The sequence below is a fragment of the Coloeus monedula genome, assembly GCF_965178545.1.
Source record: "Coloeus monedula genome assembly, chromosome: 1".
NCBI lineage: Eukaryota > Metazoa > Chordata > Aves > Passeriformes > Corvidae > Coloeus > Coloeus monedula.
The window spans coordinates 14,412,870-14,432,479 of NC_138781.1; the positions used below are offsets into that span (position 1 = coordinate 14,412,870).

Genomic DNA, 19,610 nt, shown 5'->3' on the forward strand with positions numbered 1-19,610 from the left:
AAATCTTAAGTAGAACAACTGAACTCCTTCAGTGGTCTCTTTTTAGAAAAGGACAACTGAAACATTAAAGAATTTTGAAGTAAATGGGGAGAGTAGGGACAGCTCTTTTTGCATAGTCTTTGATTCATGAGTCCTGTGAACTGGCAGAGTATTGCTTCTTGTTTGTGTTCCCCTTTGTGCATCTTTTCTGCTCACTCATAGCAAAGGCATTAATTTTGTATGCCAGTCTAAGCATTTTTTGTGCATAATTTTAAATACACTTAACTCATAGATTAGATTTCCAAGAACCTGCATGTTTGATAGGAGAACACAGAAACAAGAGCCTTTTGCAGTTTTGGCTAAAGCAGTAGTCTACAGACTCCTCAGTTCATAGCTGGAAGAGATTTTTCTGTGAGCTCATGCCATGACCTTAGCTTTACCTTTCAGTTTGGTACTGAGCTCAGTCACTTACTTTAGATATACCTGTGTGAGAAAGGTTTGAAGTGCTTAGCCAGAGAATTTTGAGAGAAAAAATGTGGCAGCTCTTGACAAGTGGGGCCAAATTTCAAATGTAAGAGTAACAGTGATGACTACCTGCATATTCCATCTTCAGTTATACCAGAGCTTTCTGTTCTGTTTGATGTTTGTAAGTTATTCTGTGCACCTGAACATTTATGCAAGGTAGGAAAATCTGGCAGGTCGTGAGGAGTAGCTTCTATAGTGAGCAAGTCATGCACTGCCTTCAGCTACCTGAAGAATGTTGTTAATGCTATGATATGAAACCTACTGATTGGCAGCAGTGTTCCTTTAAGGTCAGAGGCATGGTGGTGGCATAGACTTCCATTACCGGCTGGTGCAATTTATTTCAGTCTGGAATGAGATTGAGTAAATTTTATTCATAGTTTCTAACTGGGATGGGCCTCTACTTAGGAAGATGATGTATAGGTTATGCCTTTGGGATTTGACAACTTCCTGGAAGCTGACAGTTCTGTGTAAAAGTTTAGGAATCATGATAGGTGTCCTGTTGTTACACCGTAGGGAAGTCAGGCACTAAGTTGAGATTGTGAGCAGGGGACTGCCATGGAAGTGGTTTGATGAGGTGTTCTGTATATGCTGTCAGTTAAGCATGTAATAATGGTAACAGTGTGTATGTCATGCTCTAAAGGAACGCTGAAAATAATTAAACTTCCAGAAAATAGTAGGAGTTGGTTATGCATGTCAGAGGCTTCTCCAGGAGGTCCAGATTCTCTTTTGAAATTATGGAGGATATGAATTGGCAAACTTCAGTTTGATTATTGACTATAATGCTAATACTGAAAGAGGTTTTTCCTTTTAAAGCAGGATAATTAAGACATTGTCAATAATCTTGACGGCATGAAGCTGTGTCAAGTAATGTTTAGGGTGGCTATTAGCAAAAGCTTCTTCATGCAGAGTGTGTTGGGCACTGGAATAGGCTCCCCATGGAAGTGGTCACAACACCAAGCCTGACAGAGTTGAAGAATCATCTTCAATGTTCTCAGGCACATGGTGTAATTCTTGGGATTGTTGTGGGCAGAGCCAGGAGTTGAACTTGATGATCCTTGTGGGTCCCTTCCACGGAGAAGTCATATAACAGCAGTGGCTTTCTGCATAGCAGAATTAACTACAGTGAGACCAGTTGTCCGTGTTCACACTTGAAGTAAAAAAGGTTAGATTTACTTAATACTCACTTACTTGCAATGAGGATTTTTAACAGTTGGAAGAGTTTAAAAGTCTGTCTCAAATTGTTTATATTAAGTCAGGGAAAGGGGGATGCCCACACATATAACTTTGTTAGCAGTATTCTTGAGAGCACAAGTAATGTAACTGTCAGGGATTTGAAGGAGAGGGGTTTGTCAGGGTAAACTGTAAATCATTTTAAAGCTAGACTTGTATGGAAAGGCTTAACCTTCTGGGAATTTTCACAGCTGACCTTAAGGAGGAACCCCAAAATGTTATCTTCCTGACTCTCAGCTTTCATCCATTGTATAATATATTTCAGCAAAGGTTGGGTATTAATTGTATGCAGAAGAATAACAGTAGGGGCACTAGTTCAGTAACCTTAATGTTTGAGAAGCATGTGATGTGTCCTTAGTTTTCTTTTTGTTTTAATAGCTAAACATGGTGTATTTATTCCAGTAAAATTTTAATTGTTCATAGGAACCTGCCTAGTATTAATTTGTTTCAGGTAGGAAGAATGTGCAGTGTAACAAGCCCTTAAATCTCTTATTTTCATTGTGTAGATCACTTTGCTTGTAGCAGTCACGATAATTGTGCCCTGATTATGTGATTATATTCCTCAGAAATGTATATGCAATTATTTATCAATCTCTAAAGGGTATTTAGTCTGAGTTTTGAATACCTGTAAGTTAATGCATTATTTTTTCAAGTTTTTGTTTTATAGGACCAAATATGTGTATATGTGTGAGCATCTGCTCTGCTAGAACAGAATATTGTAATTGGCAGGCTATAGGCGTATGTAGTAAGTTACTTTGCTTTTTTATACTACTTTTCCACATTGTACTTGTAAGAGGAAACACTGGCATTAGTATCAAGGAACACATCAAATGACTGATGTACCAGGCAGAAAATGCTGGATGCTGCTTTTGTGTCTGTAGAAGTACTCTTCCTGTTTAGTTATGCTCTGCTCTTCCATCCACTAGTGTGTGTGTATTTCTGTGTATTCAGCTTACGTGGTTTCAAGGACCAACCCTGTTCTGAGTAAACAGAAATGTGAAGGTGAATTGCATGAATTGAGGATGGAACAAAAGTTTGAAAATTTTCTGGTCTGTCAGTTTCTTCAAGCACAGGTAGATAGATTGAGTGAGAGAGGAAATTATCCTCTTAAGGTTTAAGTACCATACTTAAAGATTTGTTTCCTTTATATTTAATCAGGAATTAAGAAATTAACACTTTTTGAATTGAAAGCTTTCAAGAGGGTCTATTTGGAAAGGATTACTTTCCAACATACAGTTGAGTTCATACTTTATATCAATTTCAAGACTTCAAGGTTCCTTCCGAGTTGTTAACAGAAATCACAGATCTTGCAGCCTGCCTGGAAGACTTACGAAGCTTACGTTTGAGGAGAGGGATCGGCAGTAAAGGCTGCCCTATATACATATTTAGTGCTAGAGTTTGTTTTCTGTTACGATTTTGAGCTGTAGTAGTCTTCAGCCTTTTCGTTGGTCAGATGTTCAATTCAGAACATGGATGCTAGGAAGGTGTTAGCATGCAAAGATGAATTCTGCATACGCTGCTTTTTCCAGATTTTCCTTTTCAAAACTCAGGGATTTTGTGCCAGGGTGTGTTACTGTGAAAGTGTAAAGATTGTGAGCTAAAGATGTTTAGGAAGGGGAAGAAGGGTGCATGTTGCTTTTCCAAACGCTGTTGATCTGTAATTAGAAGATGCCTTTCTTGGCATAGATATGGAAGCACTTTATGTGACTTGATGTTTTTTCTTTTTTCTTTATTATGCCATTATCATCATGTCACTCTGCCTACATAGTATGTAACATCTTCCAGGCATTTCCCAGGATGTAATTATTTGAAACGTCCCATTGTCTTGTATTTCTAAATTATCTAGTTTTTTTCTCCTTCTTAAGTTTCATTAAACACTGGTGATAAAATTGGATTTCTGATTTCCCCTGTGCCCTCATTTTTGCTTAAGAAATGAAGCTTTTCACTGTGAGGTGAGACTATACCCCCCACCTCCAATCCTGTATTAGTATTTCAGCAGGACAAGTGCCTTTTGGTACTTGATTTTTCTCAGTACTTAAATACAAGAAAGAATTCTGAAAGGAGTGGCAGAAAATAGGAACTGGCTTCAGAAGGAGATTTTGCAGTATTGTGATGTGACTTACAATGCTTATAATTCAGTAACCTAGATCTGCTATACCTCATAAAAAAGCTGAATTCAAGACAAGAGAGTGGTTTTATTGGAAACCAGGAGTAAGGCTACAGGTAAGAGCCAACAAATCTGAGTATTGCAGAATATTTTGTATTATGTACAGAACTCTTTAAGCAGGTTACTTACACAGAAGTATTGGATCTTTCAGATACTTAGAGATACACTTATGTACTGTCTTCTGGTTCTCAATGATTTTTTTGTTTGTTTTTGCTTTCATGTGTTCTTTGCCAAAGATGATCACCTTGTTTGCCCTTCTCTTGCTATTTATCTTCTTCAGTTAGAAGGAAGTCATTATTAATACCAGTGTACTTGCTTTGTTTTTTGATGAAGATGCTGTGGTCTTGAAGTAGGCCAAGTACAAAATAAGGCTGTTCAAGTATAAGGATTAAAGGTAGTTTAATTCAGTCCCTCTTGGGGAACTAATGTTTTTCATAGTAATAAAAGGCAAGTCAATAGGCAAGAATTTATGCTCTTGCTGTATGTATCAGGTGAAGGAACTTGAGCTACTAAAACTGAAGTAAAAGAGCTTCTCTTTTTTTGTCAGTAATGTAAGGTTTGTTCTGTGAGAAGGAAATGTGTGTGGGAAATCAGTGAAACATGCATGTTTACAAAGCACCTGTGTCTAATAAATCTTTACCAGAGCTGTAGGATAAGAGTGATTAACAGAAATTTCTGTTGCATGTTCATGCTCTCAGCCTTCCTCTGAAGGAGAATTATTTCCTCTGAGGTGTCCTGTCTTGAGAAGAAATTTAGAATATTGAAAAAAATGACATGTCTTGGACTAGAACAGAAAACATGAGGTTTGGTGCAGTTAATGCTTAAACCCTTGTCTGGCTTGGTTTCTGTAGCATCTGTACTTCACTACAGAAGGACCTTGTGCTGGTAGTCGTGAAATGCTTTCTTTGAGGGCTTTAGCTGTCTTTAAGTGTTAGGGATGTGGGATACAGAATGTCCTAGAAATAAAGACAAAACCTTATTGGGGTGCTGATGAGGGAAGAGAAACTCTGAGGTGGTCCTAATAAGTTTCTGTTACTGAGGAAAGTAACAAACATCTCCTAGCTTTAACTTTCAAGAATTGCTGGCATGGGTAGGTTGTAGAACAAGTCCCATCAGAAGGTAACAGTTTTGGTATTATGTGGCAGAATAGTATGAAATTCTGAAGCTATCCAGAAGTAATAAGAAAAATATTCATTGACAGTCTCATTGGTGAATGAGAGCCTTCAAAAAACCAAACCTGTAAAACCAAGTCATTGATCTGTTCATAATTCATTCATTTCATCAGGTAAAAAAGGTCACTGTTCATGATTTAGTAACCTGATTATTTTTAAATGTTGTATCCAGAAGTTTGCTTAACTCTGGAATTTTTAAAAGTAAAGTAGGGGAGGTATCTGACATTTTATTTTGGCTTGTATTAAATTGATTTCACTGGTGTAATTTTCTGGAAAGTAACAGTTTGAATGTTTTCCAGTGTTAATTTTCTCAGGAAAATAATTGTTCTGTCTCTCAGCAAAATAAGTATGACTTCTTACTTGACCTGTGCTCAAGAAGAACACTGTATAAGAAGCACTTGTTTCAGTTAGTAGAGGGAAGGGTAAGAGTCAGCAATAATTTTGCTGGAGTGAGTGTCTTATCCGCAGTTGTTTTGCACTGTGGTCAGGTGTGTATGTAGAGTTCACATCTGTGTTTATACTGGATGGATGTTTGTTTTGTTTCTGTGGTTTATTCCTACCATTTCCAGGAAGAGCAAGTGTGCATGATTTAGTCTGTGGTGTAATTTCTCTTCAGAAGTTCATAGGGTTAAATACTGGCTGATAAGTTAACTCTGAATTGTTTCAACACTTCACTCTTGCACATTTGTTAAATATCAATTACACATTTGCATTACCTAAGAATGTTAGATGGGATTTATTGATGAGAGTTTGAAGGAAGTAAACCCACCACTTCAGTAGATGGCATTGTCTGCACAGGTGGAATTGGATCTTGAGGTCCTGACTCAGCTTTTGGCAACAGTATCATTTCCAGGGATTGAGGGAACCTCACCTTACTTTGGCTTGCAGTTACTGTAAGCCAAATCAAGCCATTTAATGAGGTAAGCAGTGTGAAACTGAAGCTGCAGTTGGTAATTTTTAAAAGCATAACATGTTAGGCAGCTCTGAATTTTATTCTCTGGGAATGTGTTCAGTGTAAAGTTGGTATTTTTCAAAACACAATGTGCTAAATAATCCTTTATAAATATAATGGTAATGTAGGCAAAATAGTCCTTGTGCAGAAGGGATGTAATGAATTAATGACAAGTACAAATATCTCACAGGTTCTGGTAATTTGCACGGCATCAAGTGGTGAGAAGGACAGGTCTGGCATAAGGGTATTTCCTGAAGTCCTGTAACTGTGTTTCTCTGCTGTTATGTGGGCTGTATTCTCAGACTCAGTGTTTGAGAAGGGCACAAAGCAGTCCCTAAACTGTCTTTTGTACTTAATATGTTTACATATGCTGTAGATACATCAAATCATATACATTCATGCCACTGTAACTTGATTCCCCTGCAGCTGGGAATGGCCCACTGAGCATCAGTAACAGTGAGCAGCTGCAGGTGTAGTGGAGAAGCAGGCACCTCTGTGTTGAGACTGGAATGATGGGATTCAGTTGACTCTCCTTGTGCATGGCATTGGGCAGTTCTGTTTCGTCCCAGTCAGACATTTAACTCTAACTATGTGCACTGAGAGAATAACAAGGTCGCTTAAAATACGAGGAGCTTACAAGTATTAAGGAAATGCTTGTTCTTAGAGGAAGCCTTTCCCATTCACTTCTGTTCTTTCTTTCCTACCCTCCTCCGTTGTTGCAGATAGGTATTTCATATCATAACACTCTGTATGACTTTACTTTGTTGCTGAGTGTTTATACCTTAGAAACAGGTTTGAATGTAATGGCAGATAGAAGGTCATGAATTTGATGTGCTAGTCTGTCTTGCATTTTTAAAGGCAGTCTAAATAAACTTGGAGATTACAAAGCACGATGAATAGCTGGTGTCTAACTCATGGGAGTTTATGATTCAAAATGCACTTCACTGATTGGGAAACTTTTAAGTTGGTATTTTGTCTAAGCTTTTCAGCCTAATACAGGCCTCTACTCTAGGTAGCATCTTTGCATTGAGATGTAGCAATGTTTATTCTAAGTCAAACAAAGTGTCTAAATGTGCAGATTTACAAACTGAAGACTGACATCTATAGCAGGAAATACATAGATAAGCTGATTGGAAAGTCTGTTTTAAATTATTCAGTATTGCACCTGTCACTGTTGGAGAAGCACTTTCCCACTTTTGTGGCATCGGACCTGAAACTCTGATCTGTTGATGTTGCAAATACAGAAGCTCAAGAGTGTTTAGTTGAGAAGTACGGGTAGGTTTTACTTGAATTTTCATTAATGTACTTTGACAAAATTTTGTTGGCTAGAGCAATTCCAGTAATTGTTAAGCATGTTTCTTCTTTACTAGATGCCTTATGTAGTATAACGCTTGGTTATGTCTTTGCTGGCATTTGTACTTGGTGGGGTGTTACTTCAGTTTCTCAAATGTCTTCTTCAGCTCTTGTGATACCTTGTGGTCTTGGTATATTAAAAAGCTCCTTTTACTAAGTTAGAAACTGCAGTGCCTTTTTTTTTTTTTTTTCTTATAACAAGAATTGTAATTTGGAGAAGTACAAGATAGGAACTTTGATACCATTGGCACTGACAGTTATTCAAAGACAAGGTTAGGTATACTCTGCCATCCTGTATGTGCTTACACAGCTCACGTTTCTGCTCAGCACTATATAGCAATTTATTGCCATTTTGTGCTATGCAGAGGAGTAAAGTACTTAAATGAAGATTCTGTGAAGCCTGCAAAAGGGCTTGTTTAATGGATGAGCTTTTAGTCATGCTGCACTTGTATGCTTTTTCTGCAGACTTTTTCTTCCCCATAGCACTGAAGTGGTTAATGTTAAAAAGGTTTGTTTCTTTTTAGAATCATAAATAAGCTTGATAATTTTAAGAAAATGCTCTAGAAGCTTCTTTATTTTGAATTTTTTTTAACTGAACTGTCATATGAGGAATACACATATGACTTCTTGAAAGGTGCTTAGATTGTTTAGGTTGTAAGGCAGATTTCTTTTTTGGTTGTCTGACATGAGATGCTGAGCCTCAACTTGTGAATGAATGAACTTAGACAAATATTGATACTTGGTTTTCTTGTTAATGGTTTTAATATTTTTCTATCCCCGTATTATCGTATAATGTTCAATAGAAACATCAGTTAAATTCTGTTACTTTTAATGTGAATGACTGATTGAGATAATGAAACTGTACTTGACAGAAGAGGTAGTTAAACCTGACATGAATGTTGTAAATGAAGCAGTCTTAGGGGAGGTACAGGTGGTTTAATTTTGTGTGTTAGAGATCCTGTATAAACCCCATTTGCTCACTGACTTACCTTTTTTTTATTACTATTTTTGGTTGAGGGGAAAGGTAAATGGATAAAATATAAAGTTGCAAATGTACTGAGTTTCTTTCAAGCCTCTTTAACATTAAAGTTGAATAGAGCATACTGGCCTAAAAAGTTTGTAGAGGAAAGAAATTAATGGACTGCTAAACATAAAGACTAAAATGAGACTCCCAGTTTCTGATACCTTGTGGCTCAGAGGGAACAGCTGTGGAAGTATGGGTTTGTGCATTTTTACTCTCCTTGGTGATGATGCCCATGGGCTCCTTTTTGAGATGGTGCTAGGCAAAGTGGTACTCTGATAAAATGCACGCTTGTATTTCAGTTAGTGTCCAAAAATGTTTCTGCATTCTCTGAGGAGTTTGGTTACTAGTGATGCCTGGCATATAGGCTGCCCCAGTCAACCAGATTGGATATTTGTTTATGTAAAATCCTTGGGTAGTTGTGCAGTTTGGTATTCAGAGATATGAGAGTCAAGCCATAGGTAATGTTGAGTTTTGGAGTCTTACTGCAAATTCCGAGGGGAAAAGTAGTAGCTCTAGGTAGGTAAAGTTTTCAAGATCTCTTTTTAGTACTTCTAAGAAAAACCCCAAACCAACTAGATCCTGTTCTTAGACTTGTTTTTTCTTCAGACTCTTTGATTGTATATAGATCTGGGAAACTGTCGATTTTTGCAGTTTGTGAAGTGTGGCCTGTGAAAGGGAATGTTTCTGAGTCCTTGGTAGACAATGCTGGGAAGCTGGAGGTGCTGCTCACTCTTAAGGCTTTGTTTGTTTGTCTTATCTGTCTTGATTGTACTGTGTACTGCTGCCAGGTTGATCGGTGGATCCAGACTGAGAGGTGTCTAAACTGCAAAGGGAGAAGAGGGTTGGTTTATTGAGGATCATTTGATAACCTGAAGAACAAAGTCTATGAAACGAGTGATAGGCATACTGTTTTTTCATAGTTCATGTAAAAAACTTCGAGAGAATGTGAAAAATTTCACTCAGCTGACTTGACTTCTTTCTAATTCTGCTGTCTGTTGAAATGTAAGTTCTTAGCTTAGCCTTTAACTTCACCCAGTCCTATGTATAGTACTCGGTGATGATTTAAAACTGGAATAGTTGAGGCTCATGTCTGTGTTGGAACAGACAACCCTGAGTGTATCTGCATGTGGAAGAATAGTGAAACAGAATAGAAACTTGTTTGCTGCAAAGTTGGGCTACCACGTTGCTTGTTATTCAGATGACACTGCTCTTTTATCAGTGCTGAACACTGTTAACAGTAGTATCAAGTCCCTGTAACTAATAAAAATGCTGGAATCCAGGCTTTTGCCACCCAAATTATTTGAGTTACAAAGTATTACTAATGCACAGTAATGTTTTAAGCAAGTAGCAATATAGATGCAGCGATATCTTTTAACTTGGGAACTTCATACAATTAGTCAACTGATTAAATTATCTTGAAGTTCCACTTCCATATTCCACATATGAGAGGAGAATAGTTTTGCTATAAAGCTTTATTCAAGCTGTTCTAAATGGCATTATAGCTGAAAACTCTGAAAAGGAAAGCTTAAATTACAAGAGCTGTTCTCATTCAGTTGTAGACTATCCTGAAAGATGTATTCTTGTGAACTGTGTAAAATCTCAGTTTCTGTTACAGTCTCATTTCAGTGTGGAGGTCATGCCCTGGACTATTTACATAATTAAAAGCATCTTAGTAGGTTCTTTAGAATCCTTTATTTAAGGGGAAATTACTTTGTTTATTATAGATAAATAGTTTCCATGCATTGCAGTCTCAAATGAGCTGGAACAGCAGCCTAAGGTAAGGAAACGGCTCTTGGACAAGTTTGCAGTTAGGTCTGGTGTAGCAAAGTTGTGTGAGATGAGCTGAGCTGGTTTAAATGTTTGTAATGAGAAGAGGCAGCTCCAGTGTTTTCCTAGAGTTTGTCCTGGTCTTTGCATTACTTGTGAATTAGCTCACAAGAAGACTTGCTTAAGAGTAACATCCCTTCTCCCTGTGGTCTGTGGGGTTACAAGGCTGCCTAGGCTGAGGAGTTAATGAGAGCCAAAGTGATTACAGAGGAAAAGATGGGCGTGGCCATCACCAACACTAATGAGATAGTTTAGTGCCTTCTGCCAGTTTTTATTAATTTCCTCTGTTTCTGAATTTCGAGTTCTTTTACTCAGAGTTTGGATTACAATGCAGGAGATGCCAGGCTTTTCTTCTTTACTAATGTTTATTATTTCTTATCTTTAGCACAGCTGCACAGGGTGTGCTTTCTAGTTGGCATGGTGGAAAATGGCCGTGAGTTTTAATTTTGCAAGCTTTTTAAAGTCTAAACTAACCAATTATAAGATATGTTTTTACTTACAATCCAAATACTAACTTTTTGTGTTCTGTGGTGCGAAGCTTTTGACCCAATGACAGAACATTCAGATTTGTGAAGGAGGGAAAAGAAGATATAAATTCACACCCCAAATCCTCCATATTGTAACCTAATATTGCCTATATGTTCTAAACCGAATTTTCTACATTTCTACATATTTCACCCAGTGACATAACTTTTAATTACATAGCAACAACCTCAGTGTTATCACACAATTTAGGAAACTTTTCCTAGGGTTTTGGGTCCAATACAGTGTGTTTCTGAGGATCACTGCCTCTCAGCACTGAAAGGCTGAAATTCTCAGAACCCAGGGTTCCAACAAGTTTTGATCTTCTACAATTCCTAAACAAAATATTTCAAATTGGTACTGAGTCCTGTGCTTCTAAATGCATGTTGGTCAGTGGCAATTTGGCAGGCAAACAAGTCTTTTTAGGTGGTCTGAATGGGACCCATGCGTGGAAAGATACAGGTGCTAAATTATGTTTGTGAACTATACTGCATAATTAATGTGTGTTAAGTACTAGAATTTTCTGATTCCTGGGGTTCCTAGGTTGTGTATGTTATCCTCTGGAATATATTGACCCAGTCTCATTCATTTCGTCATCTCTGCCTGTCTGTTTTGCGCAGTAATTTAGAACATGAAACTGATTTCAGTCTTCTGGCAACAGGTTAACAAATCACTCTCCATTTCTTCTAGTGTTGTCATGAACTCTAGTACTAATGTTAAATTTCTGGGTCAAATGTCCTGTGTGCCCTCCACCTGTCTACCACCATTCCCTGAACAAGCATAGCAGGTGAAGATTTCCTAGAAGTTGTAAATAATTTACTGCTGGGAGTCCACAAATACAGAAACAAGATTTCTTCGAGTGAAGGGACAGACTCCTTCCATGCTCTTAGAAATGTCTGATTTGAACATGGGGAAAGTGGTTTATGACAATGCTTAGTATGGTTTGGCTGACCTCATTTCTGACCAGTGTTCTAGATAAGTCTAATAATTACTAAGGGTTTTTTGATACTTTGTTAATTACAAACCCGTGCATTTTTAGAGGTAAATTAGATCTCATTTTCACTGAGTAATTGCTATTTAAACCTGTGCAACTATTTAAAGTTGGCATTTTTAGCAGAGATGTAATTATTACAGTGATTACAGTAGAATCCTTAACTAACTACTCAAGAGACTGACATCAGTTGATAAACAGAAGCGATCTCCATCGTTTTCCTCCATGAAGGGACAGTTTTAGACTGCTGTAATAACAAGAAAACATTTTCTCTACTGTGTAAAATGATTCAGGCAGTTGAGAGATCTTGGCAGAAGAGCTTTAGAAGGGAAAATCTAAAGCTGTGTGGTTTGGATGAATCTGCAGGCAGCTTTGGTTGATACAAGAAGGTGGTCACTGTGTGTCCATATGTACTGAGAGTCATAGTAGAAGGAGGGCTACAGTTGCTTGTGGGCCAGGTGAGGGACCGGGAAGTGATCTACTGTCTTCCTTAGGACCCATCATAGGTTGAGCAAGGAAGGCTGCTTTGCTCACCCACCATTTCTGTCCTGTTTTGATCATGTGTGCTTCTTGTGGTTGCTAGCACTTACATGATGTCCATGTACTTGAGTTCAGGAGGGTCAGAGCTGCAGTTATGCTTACCAGTGAAACTATTGCCTTGCCATTACCAAAGGCCAGATCTATCAGCTGGTATTTACTGGGTCTCAGTCAGGGATCAGTGTAACTTAGGGACTGATCTTGTGCCAGAATACCCATTGGAGACATCTGTGCATTGCACAGCAGACTCAGATTGCCCTCATCAGCATGACTTCAGTCAGGTTTGGAACTTCTCAGCAGCAGTTGTTTAGAAACAAGTTCTGTAGTAAACTTGTCAGAATGTTTTTTGTTGTTTTGCAAGTAGTTAGGTGTGACTGCATATGCGTGTGAGGAACTAAAAACAGAAGTGTGTGGTATGTTATTGTGATAAGTGATTCTGTAATAACCTGTGAAGCTGCTGTTCAGGAACAATGGAGCATTTTTGCTTTCAGTCATACTAGAAGCCACTTTCTGCCCTAAAGGTAAGAATAATGCAAAGGAAGTATCTCTGAACAGTTTGCATTGCTTCTGTGTTCTGGCTGCATTCTGTACATTCTCTTGCAGCACTGCTGGTGCTTGCTTGTCCCTGGGTGAGCTTGCTCTGTTATGGTGGCATGGAACTGCCCCTGAGTCCCACAGAAACATATTTCCAGTGCCTGAACTGGTTCTAGGAAGGGAGAAGGAGTTAATGTGAGTATGTAATAAGGCATGGCATTAAAAAAAATACAGACTTCTTTGTTTTGCACGTAATTTTCTGATACTACTCTTCATATTCCTCCTAATCTTCGATATAAATTGTCTGATTAGTAAGTTACGGGACAGCTGAGATCTAGTAACAGGAGGAGAAGGTGAAGAGAATGAGCCAGTTCAGGTGTTTTATTCCTTTCTGTCTTTGTGCACAGATTTATTGGATGGAATCTGTAGACAAATTTTTCTCTAGTGTAACTTGACCATCATGCTTCCAAGAGGCTGTCTTTTAAACGGCTAAGAGACAGGATATGTATCTTGCAGGTCACTGAACAAGCACAGGTGGAGGTTGGAGACAGACTTGTGTGCAGTAGGTCATAGGAGTGCTTCAGTAGTCCCTACCGTATGTTATGGAGTGAGTTAGCCTCAAAGGTCTTGGTCTGCAGCAGGGTCTCCTAGCAACTTTGCTGTGTTTTCTGCCACTGACCTCCTACCAGTAAATATTGCTGATGTGAGAACCTTCATCCATCCCTGTGAATTCAGCAGCCAAAAATCTTTGCCTTATAAGCCTGGAATAAGGTTGCTCATTCACCATTTCACACCTCTTGATGGCATGATGAACATTTTCTGATTCTTCCAGTTCCTAATGTTTTCTTATTTGATCTGTAATATGTTTGTGTTTCAAATGAGCTGCAATTTTGTTGGATTTTTTTGTGTGTGTTCAGAGTATTTTTTTGGACCACAAGCTGCTGGGAAGTAAAATGCGTATTAAGACAGGTGTCTGAGTTTGTGTGGCCTTGATTGTGTGTTGCCAGTAATCTGTTTCAGAGTAACTGTTGTGAACCTAATGCATCTTGACAACTGTTGATGGAAACCGGTGTCCCTTTCAGTTCTTACACCTTAAACATTGCAAGTGCTGTAAAATGGTAGCTTTGAGAAAGCACTTCTGTCAGGGATGGATGGTGAGAGGATTTTGCCCAGTCGTGCTGGTGTAAATCAGCAGTTTTGCAGAGACGAGTAGATGGGCAGTGGTTTGCCTTAGTTCCCAGTAATGACACAGTCAGTTGTAATGTGGTTTTGTTTCAGAGGCAAAGATGCGATTCTGATCTGCACAGGTTTGAATGCAGTCCTGTGTGCTTTTGTAAGTACCAATACTTTAAAAAACTTTCCACTTGTCTACCCCACCTTTTGCTTCTGCCCCACTCCCTTGCTTAGGGTGTGCTTGGTGTATCGGGAGACTTTCTGTTCTGCACACTGGACTTGAGAACTGCTTCTTTTGTGAATTTCCATAAGCAAATGTGCCTTAAATTATTATTTCTAAGAGCACTGAAATAGTTGGAGAAATTTATTTGAGGAAACAGTCAAAACAGTGGATTGTTCCTTTATTTCTTGAGAAGATGCACTCATTGCTACTGCAGTAACGTTTTATCAATCGTCCTTTTAAAAGGATAATATGGATTCTGTCCCTTTGGTTTGTTCAACTGTAATGACAGGGTTATGTCACTTAATTAAGTCTTTTAATGCCTTGTGCAGTGGTTATCTTACTTGGAATATGGTCTCCAGAGTGTACTGCAGAGTAGATACTTTGTCAAAGAAACCTCTGTGGTCTCTGTAAGAGCCAGTTTTCTTTTAGAAACTGTAACTAACTTAAAATCCCACAGTCATGTTGTCAAAAATTTAAGTATTACCAAAATGTGAAAGAAGTCAAATACTGCTCGCTTTCAGTTGCTGTGCTTCTGCTTGTTTCTGCTTGCAGACAGGAGCGCCTGCTGGTAGTCAGGATACTGTGATTGTGGCTCAACCTTTCTTTTGTGTTTTAGTTATTGTAATTCAGATGTTTTGAATGTAGTGTGCTAGAGGTGCATCAAGCATGCAAATACTGAACTTATGACAAAGAGTTAAACCTATATCCTTGCATTATTGTTTGAGAGGGGTCCTACTGCCCCACCGCAAAACAGCACTGACTGCAAGTTCTGTTTCCTTCAGTCTGCAATGAGAGCTGCTCTGGTGTGTTTTGATTTTCCTAGTGTCTTTGTTGCTGCCAACTTGCTTTAGATTGTCCTTTCACTGTTTGATATTTTGGAACATGTATGGTGATACTAGTGTGCAATAAGAGTGAATACAAGGGACAAACTTGCTATACTAAAATTATTAGGAAGGAAGGCCACGGAATGATTAATTGTGCCAATGCATAATTTTGCTTCGGGAATGTCTCAAGTACATTGTTACATTTTACATTGTCAGAAAGAGTTGCTGTTTTGGTGGGCTCTTCCTGTAAACTCTCTTAGTTGGAGGAAAACTAAGGGAGGAAAGTGATTATCAAGCTTTCTGTTATTTAAACAACTATCAGTGTAATCTGGTAAGTGTATATGTTTGAACTGTCCAAATAATTTCCTGGACAGAAATACAGTGTGGTAAATAAGGTGCAGTTCACAGAATCATGGAACGTCCAGAGTTGGACAGGACCCACAAGGATCATTGAGTCCAGCTCCTGACCCTGCACAGCACAACCCCGATGGTCACACTATGTGCCCAAACGTGTTGTCCAAACACTTCTTGAACTCTGTCAGGCTGGTGCTATGACTACTTCCCTGGGAAGCCTACTCTGGGTGAAGAACGTTTTTCTAATATCCAAGCTAAACCTCTCTTGACACAGCTTCTAGCTGTTCTCTCAGGTCCTGTCACTTGTCACCAGAGGAAAGAGATCAGTGCCTGCCCCTCATTTCATGTTTCTGCCTGAGTGTTACAAAAAGTGATGAAGCTGCTCCTTTCCTGAGACGTCCTCTGTCTCCGAGCTGAGTGCTCCCACTGCATCCCTTTTTTGTTGGGATTGTCAGACCACAGGATGGGCCAGTATAGGATGCTAACCTGGTGGAAAACTAACTTGGGGGCTGGGAAGAGTGAGAGTTTTTGGGTTTTCTTATATGAACTCTTTAAATAGCTTTTAACGCAAGTTTGGCTGAGCATTGGTAAAATGTAAAAGGAATGAAGTTTGAGGAACAGCATCATTGTTCTGAAATGACTGGATCAAATTAGCATCACAGCACTCCCAAAGTTGTAATTCCAATAGCATTTTATATCAGGCAGAGAAAGCAACTGAAAATGAAAGGTTTTCTGGATATAATCATAACTAATAGATTGAAAATAGTTAAATGTAAAAGTGCAAAGCAGTTTCAGTGAGAATAACCTACCTTCAATAAGTACATGTGGTGAAACAGTATGTATGAAAGATCCGAGGGAAGCAAGCTGGAATAGAAAAGGCGGAAACTTTGAAGCACTCTGCTGTGGTGTTAGGCAGTTCAGGCTGAGGTTTTTTGTAAAACAAATGCAGATATTTCAATGTTGTTTCAATCAGAAGGGCACATTAAGAAAGAAATGTGAGTACACTGAAAGTGGAAACTGATAAATATGAACAAATAACACATGAACAATTAATATTTGAATGAAAGGTGTATCTTGAAAGAAGGAACAAGGTGAGATACATCTAGCAACAAAGAAACAAAGGTGCAGAATATTACGAGAATATTCTGTGAATATTTGTAGTGAGAGGAAGCTTTTCTTGATTGTACTTGATACTGAGATGGTTGAAATGTTTAATGAGTCTTAGTGGGGGGGTGTCCTTGGTATTCATTTTAAAAAGACTTTATAAATTTAGTGAAGCAGTTAAGCCAGTGTAATGGCTAACTGCTGTCAAAGCGAATAATCTTCTTCTCTTCTGCATATCCCTACTGCTTTGCATACGCACACCCTGGCAGTTCAGGGAGACAATTTTTCAGTAGACTAGTCATTTCTAATTGTTTTCAGGGGAAATAACAGGAGAGTGATGGCTTTTTGTGGATTTGGTTCCCTAAGCTGTCATCATAGATTCAGTCTGACATAAGGCTGTAGTAGTGTGGATAATGACAGCAAGGGGCACAAGACTGAACCTCGGGGTGGTGTCTGTTAGATAAGTTCCCTTCTAACAAGACATATTATAGCCCTTGAGCTTGACTAACCTATCTAAAATTCATGCCAGGAATTTAAAGAAACAGTCTGGAATAATTTTGCAACTGTTTGAGAACTTCAGAGGGGTAGATGATGTTTGAGGAGAAAGAGAAAAGCCACTAAACTATTCTTTTTAAAAAAAAAAAAAAAAACCACACCCCAAAACATAAAATCTCTCCAAAAATCCCAACCCAAAACTTCGTAACAGTCAGCAGACCGTTGAAAAGGTGGAAGCTAGAGGGTTACAAACAAGTCATCTTACACGCAGTTCCCAGGGGAATATGGATAATGTAAATTATTTGGCCCCATTGATCACCTGGAAGATACTAATCTCTATAAACAATTAATAAGAGGTTTCCAAGAACAAACCCCAGTTAACCCAGTCGAACTTCTTTTTGTGGCAGGTCATGGGACCTAATGGATAGTGGCATAAAAAAGGCTTTTTGATACTGTTCTTTTATACAGTGAATGGGAGCAGTTGTGTAGTGGAAATAAATCTGCTTGGAAAACTCTATCTAGAAATAGATGGACAGACAAAACAAAAACACTTGTTGAATTTCCTAGGTGGTCTGTCTTTAAATGCGTGGTGGTGTTTTCAGGAGTGGCTGGGACTACAGTATATACATATAAATCTTCCTGTAACATGAAGAGCAGCCAAAAAATTTGATAAGGATTTGAATTTAAAATCATTCTGACAAATTGAGGAAACCCACTGCATTTTTGAAAGGAAAGCTGTGGATCCAGATGAATGAGGTGTTGCATCTTGGTGGGAGTAATCAGCTGTGCAATCACAGCGGAGAATGACTGCAGAATAGAAACTGTAAGCTGTAGTGGATTAATTAATAGTAGATATTTAACATGCTTTCTTGTTAAAAATTACTGCTTTCAGAGTTAACAATTGCACCTGATTTGTATGTATTACAAGGATAGAGAGAGATGTGCTGAGCCACCAGCTGAGATACTGAAGTTGGGGGCAAAGTTTCTCTTGTGGGTTTGTCCAAGTAAGTGAAAACTTTGATGCATGGAGGTGTAAGAAGTTGCCTTGTCTGCTTAGTTTCTTCTGTTTAGTGGAGTGTCTCTGAAGGTGAACTGAAATTGATACATACAGGAGATTAACTTTTTTCAGTGGGGGAAATTTTATCCAGTTGCTTTTCGTAATACATGGCTCTACTAAGACTCTCCACTCAAATTCTGAGTATTTTTGTAATTGGGATGAAAGGAAGGTGATGGCATGATTTGTGCTTCTGTTTCAAGAATATTGTTAAGATATCTTTAAATACACATTACTAAGACCTGTTAGTAAAGAAGTATAGGCTACTGGTACTTACTAGCTGTGTCCATATCAAAGGTGGACCAGAGAAATTGAAATCATAATTTAGTGTATGACGTCAATTTCTTCTCTGAAATAAAGCATTTTTTGGTGTTTAGAAACACAAGTTGGGATAAATACACCAGGAACCCTTATCTATTATAAAACCAGTAAGTTTTTGCTGTTACTAAAGAAACATTGGCTATTACCATGCGTTTGACACAGAATCCCACTGTGCTATATGACGATAAAGCTTAGTTCCCTCTTAGGCAACAAGTTGTAGCTGTGTAATCCTGAAGAATTATTACAGGTTACAAAATACTGAGGTGTCTGACAGCAATACTTCAGTAAAAGGTAGAAAAGAAATTATTTTGTCTGTACCCAAGACAGAATGCTGCCACACTTCCTAGGTGATGTGTGTGTCTGGACTTAACAGATATTGCAGGTCAAAACCAGTGCAGTGAATTCTACTTGCAACTCTGCTATGCCTTATTCTCATGATTGGTGTCTACCAGGGACGGATGTGAAATAATGTCTGCCTTGTTTGAATGTAGGCTTAAATCTTATGGATTCTTTTAGCAGAATTACATGTTAGAACACAGTTGAATTCCAAGCTACATCAGCTTTGCAGTTTACAATAAAGCCTGTTTTATAATGTTCTTAATTATTTATCTTTTTTAAAAGTTTAGACAGAAGATATTAATTGTCCTTATTGTACCAAAGGAGTTAAATTTAAGTCAGACAGCCAAAGATGCAATAAGATCACATGAATGAACATCATACATGCAGTGTTAAAACCGACTGCTACCCTTCTGCTGCAGTTCTTGCTTTCGAGTATTTCAGTAATCTGGTTTATAGCATCTCACTGAGAGATGTATTGGCTGGCCTAACTGTTGTAGCATTGGGGTTTACTGAGCACCTAGGCAGGAACAGAATAGAAACTTAAGAAACCAGCATTGCTAGTAAAGAAAAAAATACCTTGTTGTATTGTCAGTAAACCACTTAAAGATGTGCTCACATGTTGCTGTGTGGGTTTTTGTTAGTAACCGTATGAACCCTGCTGATACTACTCACTGTCTTGACAGAACTACGGAGAGAATGGATTGCATTTTTGCTGTTTTTTGATTAATTAGGAGGAGGAAAGGGAGGATAATGGGAAGCATTGCAAAAAATGAGAATGTCTTCAGGAGTCATTTACTAGGTAAGAATAGTCGCTGTTCATTGGCAATGATGGCAAGGCCTCCTTTCTGGTTTTCTGTCATCACTGGCAATAAATGGCCAAGGCAAGTACAGAATAGTACCAGAGTCAATA

General features: G+C 38.4%; 1 protein-coding gene across 6 annotated transcripts in view; it reads left to right on the forward strand.

Moving 5' to 3' along the window:
- The window catches only part of EPC1 (enhancer of polycomb homolog 1), a 63,096-nt gene that overhangs the window by 20,310 nt on the left and 23,176 nt on the right, over positions 1–19,610 (forward strand). The window lies entirely within an intron of this gene.